Below are 8,565 nucleotides of genomic sequence, written 5' to 3'. Positions count from 1 at the left end.
AGTATCTTTCCACTCAGTAGTTTGGGGTGACACCCAAGCTTTTGGCAACATGTAGACATTGCCCTCAGGAGCCCACAGCCTGGTGGTAGCACCACACAATCAGTAATGGGCAAAGGACAGAGGCTGGGCACACAGGAACAACTTCCAGATCTCTTTTTGGAGTATGTGGTAGACCTCCCGGAGGAAGTGGTGCCTAAAGTGAGACTGGCAAATGAGGATGATATTGACCAGGCAGAGCTTGTATGTGGGTTTAGGACAATGACAGAAGCTGATAAAATGAAAGCCAACCCAGCAGAGAGGGCAGAGGATACAGAGGGCTGATCTAAAGGCAGTGTGGCACTGACAAAGAGCTCTGTGGGCCAAGGGGGTAAAGTAGGGGTCACACATGGTCCTACCTGGGAAGGTTGCTATAGAAGGAGGTTGCTCCTGGATCACACGTTGCCTTTTGGGTTCCTGTATCCTCAGAACTACAGGAGACTCCCAAATGGGTGGTTATGGATATGGGGTTCAGTGTGTGATATGTGGGCTTCAGGTGCCTAGCCAAGAACCAGGTCCAGAATATCCTCATGGTACAAAATGGTTAATTCTTCCTGAGTATCCTAAATCCCATTATCAACCTTCTTTTTCCTCTACAGTTTTACCTTCAATCTATTCTTGTTGCTGAGTAGGAATATCCAATTGCCTCTGAGTGCTTAGCTGAGAAAAATAATCACCTCCTCCAAAAAGCATTTGTAGCTTCTGCCACCTGGCTTCTGCTCCCACCTCCCACCCTGCAAGGCAGGTAGGGATTGGCAGAGAGAAGAAGTGTCTGTCTCCCAACAGGTGGGTGACATTTTATGGAGTATAATAAGAGGATTCTGTCAGGCAGCCATGATTGGGCCTAACAATGTTCTGGGTGTTTATATTTGGTGAGTGTGGGATGTAGCAGAGTCCTTAGGTAGCGGAGTCCCGGAATCCACCGGGCAGGATTCCTAGGCAGGAAAGTTGACTTCTTCCACACATAGGGCACACTGCAACCTTGATTCTCAGGCTGGTGCATGAAGGTGACACTGGGCAGCTGGGAGCAGCTTGGAACATCCAGCCCTGACCCAGACCCTGGTTCAGTTGGGCTGAAAAGGAGCTTGAGAATTTGCACTTCAAATTTCTAGTTCCTACAAGATGCTGATGTTGCTGAGTCACACTTGGAGAACAAGGTCCAACAGGCTATTCAATATGATTATGAATGCAGCAGCACATGGCACTAAATAGCATTACCCACGACTTTACAACACCAGAAGTTATGTGTCTTCTTCTACCACATTACTCTTGCTTCTGAACTCAAAGTATAATTCACACTCATTACGTGGAATTGAAGCTGTGACAAGACAGCTGCTCCACCTCACCATTTACTGGGTCAATAAAGATGCATCACTTTGTTTGAATTGCTTGATTACTACATTTTAACATATTGGTTTCCTTTGCAATCATTAGTTTTATTCTTTTTTAAAGAAGATTTATTCATTTTATACTGAAGGATAGAGTTAGAGAGGAAAGCAGAGATCTTCCATCTGCTGGTTCATAACTCAAATGGTTGCAATAACCAGAGCTGAGCCAATCTGATGCCAGGATCCAGTAGCTTTATCTGTCTCCAATGTGGATGTAAGAGCCCAAGGACATGATTTATATATTTTCTGTCTTCCCAGGACATTGGCAGGGAGCTGGACTGAAGGTGGAACAGTTGGGACTTGAACCGGTGCCCATATGGGATGCTTGTACTGGAGGCAGAGACTTGCCTGCCACTTCAAGGCTCTGGTGCCAAGTTGTATTGTTTTAAAAACATTACCATGAGAAATATTCTCATCGGTAGACTGACAAAGAGGTTGATGGGACCCCAAAGCGATGAGTTCCTATTCATGTTGATCTGTGTGCCCCCAGCACCTGATACAAGGACTAGCAGATGGTAGAAACTCAGTACATATTGACAAGCCAATGAGACTTTCTGGAACTCATTTCTTATCTCTTTCATTAGTTATTGAGAACCTAAAAAATGCGAGTTATACTTCCCCATTATTCAAGCTCTAATAGTCCACTCAGGGATGTGTGCAGATCAGCAACCAGGCTACACCCAGCCACAGGCCAAAGTCCTCCAGTGAGAGTTTTTCTAGTTTTAATCATTGCCCTCAGCCTCTCCTTTGACAACATCATTCCAGCTGCCATGCTGCTATCTTTACAATCTTTTTAAGATCTGAATCTGCCTCCATCATGGCCAAGCTTAATGCAATCCAATGAGCCTCCATGTATTCCTCTAATTCCACCCTCATCAAATATGTGGCTTCTGGTGCATGAAGATGACACTGGGCAGCTGAGAGCAGCTTGGGACATCCAGCCCCAGCCCAGAGCCTGGTTCAGTTGGGCTCCCAAAACAAGCTTTTGCTTGAGCAGCACAATCAGATAAGCATGCTTCCTGCTCCCTGCCAAGAGCCCCATGCCCCGCCCTGGTGTCTAACTCTATTTTACCTGAATGACACCTTTCTTTCACGACTCAACACAAATACGCCTTCATCTCTGAAAACTTTCTTTTCACAACACTACCCTGACCCATCTTTCTGGACCTTCTACTTTCTAACCTAGCTGGCCTTATTTTATAGAGCAAATCTCTTCCCTTTCCTCCCACCCTTCAATATCCTGCCATTGTATGCTGCCCTTCAGCAGTTGGCCCTCACAGTACATTGCCTGGTATCTACAGGTACTTGTCAAATGTTACCATAATACTTTTTATATGTGTTCTTTCTCTACGCTTACTCCATCGGGTACATCCATTTTTGCAAGGAATCTTTCTTGACACCCACTGTGCTGTGCCCTTTGCCTCGGGTGGCATCCTTTCTGATGCTTGTCAGAAACCTTGCTGGCAAGCTTTCAGGCCCTCTGTGATCACACTGTTTTGCCATCCCTCTGCTCAGGGGCAGCCAACCAGCTTCCCGCTTCCCTTATCTTCCTACCAGACTCCCTCTAAACCTTGTAGCTCCAATCATGGCTAAAATGCTTCACCCTATTCTCCCCTTGTTAGTTAGATCCCAAGCATCCCCTCCCGTAAGTGAGACTTGTTGGCTTATCAGGCACTGGATGATGGCTTCAAAGATCCAGGCACTTTGCTGCTCTCTTTCTGCTGTCCCTGGTGTTGGCTTCATTCTCACACTGGGAATAGAATGGCTGCAGGTATGCCAAAAGTCATCTAATCCATGGATTCAGAGGCCGAGAAAAGATTGATCTGGTGACTCTTTCCCACAAATCTTCCCCACAGACCCCTTCATTTCTCAGTGACTAGCACTGGCTCATGCACCTATGACTGGACGAATTACTGCAAGAGTCAGAGTAGAGTAGTCAGAGCAACTTAGGCCAGCTCTGCACCAAGGCTGGTCAGTGGATCAGGAGCAGCAGCAGCATCACCAGGGAGCCCATCAGCATTCCTGGGTGTAGACCCCTCTAGGATCTGCATGGCAATTAACCAGTGATTCTGACACTAACTGGAGAACCTGCCTGGTATGGAATTACTGTAAGCCTAAATCTACTACCGCTTTATCTTGTGTCACTGTCCCTCAAGACCATACTATAAACCACTTCCAGAACACGCTGCAGTCCTCCATGCCATCTTTGCCTTCACTTCTGCCAGCATACCTCCTGGATGCTGTTTCTCTATTACTGTCAGACACACTTCTGTTCATCCTTTAATGCACACTGTGCATCTTCTCTGCTGAGCCTCTCCCAGAGGCTCTCTGTGCCTTCCCCACCCTGCCTTGGACTGCCCAGGTCCCTCCTAACCCCTCTTTCAGGGCTGTACATCAATCCTGGCTACATTCTGCAGAGCTGTTTCTTTCTCTATTGTTAGCTCCTGGAGGACACATGCTTCTTAACTTCACAGCCTGAGCACACAATGGGTGGTCCACATACGTTTGTGAAATTAAGACGTCAAGATTGTGCTTTGGAACCTGGAAAGAGGGTAGGTGCATTTCTCTACCTATTCTTTTGATGAAGATCCTTCTACATTGCCTGCATGTGTTAGTGGGGAAACCGTAGGTTAGGGACCAGACCAGCCTGGAGTTCAATACTGTTCTGCCCTTTCAAATTTTATAGCTGTCGCTGAATAACTTAGTTCTTCCGAACATCGGCTTCCTTTGCTGTGAAATTCAGCTTGTCATGTCACATGGCAATGACTCCTATCAGACTGAATAAGTCATTCACTCCCTACCTCATAACAGCCCTCTTTAAGATGGAGGCTTGTTCTCATTCAACCCTCTTAACCCTAGTGGTAGCTTTGGCAATTGGATGCGGGAAGAAGCCATGCTGGTGTTGCATTTTACAGCCCTCCCAATTGGCTGTAAGCATCTGTTTCTAGTTGAGGAAGACTTTGTGTCAAAGATTCTGAGAGAGAGAGAGAGAGAGAGAGAGAGCTAAGAAGGGGGAGGAAAGGGAGAAGGATGAGGAAGAGGATAATAAAAAGATGTAGAGATAAAGGGCAGAGACATTTCTGCTCATCTACCACTATCATTTATTTATCTGTCTCTGTCAGGTATCTATCAGGCATTATGTGTGCATGTGTCTGTCTATTATCTGTCTTGTGTCTACCAGATGTATGTATCTATTTATCTTGTGTCTATCTAGGTATCTATTCTCTAAAGGGAGGGGAGTGAAAAGGGAGAATGACAGCTCTCTTTTACAAACATTAACCACAGGGCTGCATTTGAACGTTGCTAGTTCTACCTTGCTCTTGCACTTAGGGCACCAGACTGACCACTTCTCTGCCTGTGGAGATCTGGTTGGGTGGCCCCACATATCTGAGAGCTCACAGCCCTAGTGGAGAATTGGCAGCTACTTTGGCACAGTCCTAACACATGGATCCCTCCTGTTCAGTGAGAACCGTGGTGGAGAATTGTTCAGTAGGAATTCCAGCTTCCTCAGTCTCCCCTTCTGGAAAGCTTGGGCTAAGAAGAAGCTGGTGTGGCTGACAGCAAAGGTCTGGTGCAGGAAAGTTGTCCTTTACCTGGCCTCTCACTGGCAGCGTGAGCTTGAGTTTCTCACCGGCTGGGTTTCTGGCAACTTTAGTATGCAGATGAGAATGGCCAAGTGGCAACCCTAGGCTGTTTATTAGAACAAAATGTGTAGAATCTATGATTACATGTTGGAAAGTGTAAGCACTTGGAAAACAATGCTTGATACTAAAGTAACAACAGCAGCAGCAATTGTTGCAAAATGCTAACTGGTTGTGCCTGGGGCTGACGGTTGGCTGAGCATTCTGACTCCAACACTCATCAGCCAGTTTTTGAACTCCATTGCCTTCCATACCTTCTGGACTTAGCCCTTTCTCCTACCTTTCAAAAAAAATTTTTTTTAAATTTATCTCAGACTCAGACTTATAGAGAAAAAGGATCGTCTAACACGGGTTCATTCTGCACATGGCTCCATTGGCTAGTGCTGGGCCAGGCCACACCCAGAGCAGGGAGCTTTTCCAGGTCTCCTACCTGGTTGGCAGGGGCCCAAGCATTTGTGCCAACTTCTGCTTCTCGCAGGACACTGTGCTCACAGGTGTCCTTACTTTGACTGTACACATTCCTACTCAGGCTTTGTGAGTGGTTTGGGCTCACAGCTGTGAATGAGGTACAGCCATGCTGAATGAGGGAGTTTGATGCCATTATCAAGATATGGATTCATTTATTCATGTCATAGGTTAGACAAGCAAGGATCAGAAAATGAGGTAACTTGCTCATAGCACGCACCTGCGTGGACAGAGCATGGGTTGTTGAACACCCCAGGGTCAGGTCCAGCAAGCTACTGTCTTCCATCTATATCCCTTCTCAGTATTTTTTTTCAAGTTATCCAGAAGATTTTGCTTGTTTCTCTTGATATCCAGGAGTTACACTGAGAGAGAACTGGGAGAGGAACAAATGAGGGAGATGACATTTTTAGAGGCAAGATGGTTTTCGAAAAAGGATATTTTTGTCATCATTTGCAGGTGAAGTGAAGCAAGAAGGGTATGTGGGGGAAATGGGGCCCCTCCCACTTGTCTCTGAGTTGAGAATACCTTCCTGACTTTTTCCTTGCTGCTGTTTGTGCATCAGAAGAAAATGATGTGTTAAGAAAATTCAACATATGAAATAAAAAAGAACACTTTTAGCTTTGAGAAAGAGCTATGCGATCCTTCTGTGCAGTTCTCAGTGCAAGCAAGCTGTCTGGAAATAAACTTAAGGCCACTCCATCTTTGGGAACTAGGGACTCTGTCAATGAGTCTTTCTGGTGTCTGCAAGTTCCCAGACTTGGAAAGAAGAGATTCGTTACATTATAATGCAAATTTCTACTGATTGCTTGCCTGAGCCATATTTTCCGAGCTTATAGTTTCTTCTTATTTTCTGGCACATGGCTGGGCCCATCATGCAGTTTAATGCCCAATAAAGTCTGCTTAGGGCACCAGATAAAGGAGAGGTCATGTGTGATTTTACCTGGCAGAGTAACCCTTGAAACGGGAGATACTCCAGGATCACCATGAGGCTCCTTGTCAGAGGAGGCAGGAAATGGGAAGATTGGGTTGAAAGGCAGAGGTAATGAAAGAAGAGGGGTTACAGGGAAGGATATTTATCTGGAAATGGGGGTCGGGGTGGAGGGCTCTCCCCAGAGCCTTTTGGAGGCTCACAGCCCCACCAATACTTTCCTGCTGGCCCATGGAGTCACAGTTTGGACTTCTCATGTCTAGAAATAAAGGACAATAAAAGCATGTGATTTTAAACCACCAACTTGTTGGTAATTTTTTAAAATCGCTATAGGGGATTCATGAGATGGGTGTCAAGGCAGCTCTCAGGATTTTTTTTTTTTTTAAGTAGCAATGTAGGAGGCAAACCTGGAGGTAGAGGTTAGTCAACAGCCAACCAGTGCTATGCCTGTAACAGCTTCCAGCATTTTGGATTATAAGGTGTACGGATCCCCATGTGGAGTGTGAAGGTCTTGGTAACAGTACTGTGTATTGAGGGGGACAGCAGCCCAAGTTTAAGGTGACCAACAAAACAGTATTAACTAAGCAAATGATGCTGGGATGCTGGAGGTGGCACAGTAGATAGGCTTCGACCCTAGATCCAGCTGCGGTTTCACGAGACTCTGAAGGCTATGTTTTCACTCTTCCTTGTGCTTCCTCTAGAAACTGCAACAAGGAGGGATGGCATCACAAAATACTTGACACCTGCTGTCTAATAATACCGCCGACTCAGCAGCACTTGCTCATCAGTGACTTCGTCACACGTCCTGCCTGTCTCTTTGGAAGAGCCCCAGGTCTTACCTATAACTGTTCTGTTACCACCTTCTCTTACCTCTGGGAGCTGTTTCTCTCTGGTTCTCTGGAGTCAGAAAGAAGTGGAAGGGGATGAAGATATGCAATGAGATGCCACTGAGGTAGTAACAATTATCACTTTCTGAAATCCCATTGTAAACCACTTCTTCTCTGTTTCTCAAAGAATCTGGGCAGGAAGCTATTAATTTCCTGCTGGTTTTGTCTCCTTTGTAAGCAAGTTGAAGAAATAAGATCAAACTAGTTAGTCTTCGAGAATCTGTGCGGCTTATTATAAAGATCGAAGAGTATCACACAGAATCTAGGAGCAAGCGCCAACACCCTTGAACCTCCACCTGCAAAGTTGGGTAGACTTCCCCCATTGTCACCACCTCTGCCCCTCTTGCAGCATCTTCATGCTCACCTTAAAGTCCCTGCCCCATAAGTCTGCTTCAAATCTCACTGCCAAAAACATGGAGATAACACATCTGCTCTGATTTTACATGTTCTGGACTCCACCATCTAGAGGTATTCTTGGATAATGTAAGATATCTGTGAAAGTCTTCAACCATCTTCAGCTGGAGTATCAAAAATATGATTGCAAATGAGCTAGAATCAATCCCTGGAGGAAGCGTAGATTTCAACAAACATTGCTGGGAGTACTGGATCTGTGCATGCAGAAACATGCAACAAGATTCCTATCTTAAACCTTATACACAAATCAACTCATAATGGATCAAGAATATAAATCTATGACCTCACGGTACTAAAGAAAAACACTGGGGAAACTCTTGCAAGACATAGGCAAAGACTTCTTGGGAAAGATCACAGAAGCACAGGCAATAAAACCAAAGATGGACAAAGGGCGTTGCATCAAACTCAGAAGCCTCTGAACTATAAAGGAAATACTAGGAAATAGTATTAATATTCAGAATCTACGAAGAGCTCAGGAAACTCAACAGCAACAAGATCAAAAATATAGTTAAGAAATGGGTGAAGAATGTGAACAGACATATTTCCAAGAATGAAATTTAAGTGGTTAACAGACACATGAAAAAATGCTCAGGATTACTAAATATCAGGGAACTTCAAATAAAAGCCACAATGAGGGGTTTTTTTTTCACCCTAGTTGCAATGGTTGTCATATCCAAAAATCAGGAAACAGTAAGTGATGTTGAGATTTTCGGAGAAATATACTTAAAATATACTGGTTGTAGTATAATGAACTAGAACAACCATTGCCCAGAGAACTGAACATAGATCTATCATATACCCAGGCA

This window comes from Ochotona princeps, chromosome 9, assembly GCF_030435755.1.
Source record: "Ochotona princeps isolate mOchPri1 chromosome 9, mOchPri1.hap1, whole genome shotgun sequence".
Lineage (NCBI taxonomy): Eukaryota > Metazoa > Chordata > Mammalia > Lagomorpha > Ochotonidae > Ochotona > Ochotona princeps.
The sequence above is the reverse complement of the archived record's forward strand: the minus strand, read 5'-3'. Positions refer to the sequence as shown.